The sequence below is a fragment of the Sinocyclocheilus grahami genome, unplaced genomic scaffold, assembly GCF_001515645.1.
Source record: "Sinocyclocheilus grahami isolate Dianchi unplaced genomic scaffold, SAMN03320097.WGS_v1.1 scaffold740.1, whole genome shotgun sequence".
Classification (NCBI taxonomy): domain Eukaryota; kingdom Metazoa; phylum Chordata; class Actinopteri; order Cypriniformes; family Cyprinidae; genus Sinocyclocheilus; species Sinocyclocheilus grahami.
In genome coordinates this window covers 258,710-259,080 of record NW_015505919.1, presented here as the reverse complement: position 1 = coordinate 259,080, position 371 = coordinate 258,710, and positions in this window count along the sequence as shown.

Sequence of the window (371 nt, the reverse complement as noted above, 5' to 3'; positions counted from 1 at the left end):
CATTTAAATCAGTCAAAACAAATACATCTACTTCACCAAACTAACAGAGTCTCGGAGAATCGTTTGTTCTGTATTTAATGTGTTTACACTTTGACCATGTGCTTTCCAGTTCAATACCACCACACTTCATCTGTTTTACCCCATCAGTTGAGAGCTTGATCTGGGTTCTCTAAACTAGTAGATCCATGTTAATCTGCTGGTCGAGACACTAATAAAATCATGTTTTTGTTGTAAAATAACTGAAGTTTAAATCACAGACAGCTTTTATCTGCGACTAAAACTAGAAACTGAAATGTAATTTTCCATCCGCGCCACTAGGCGGCGTAAGCGGCTTTACGGTCAGTGTGACAGTTTGACAACATGACGCTTGT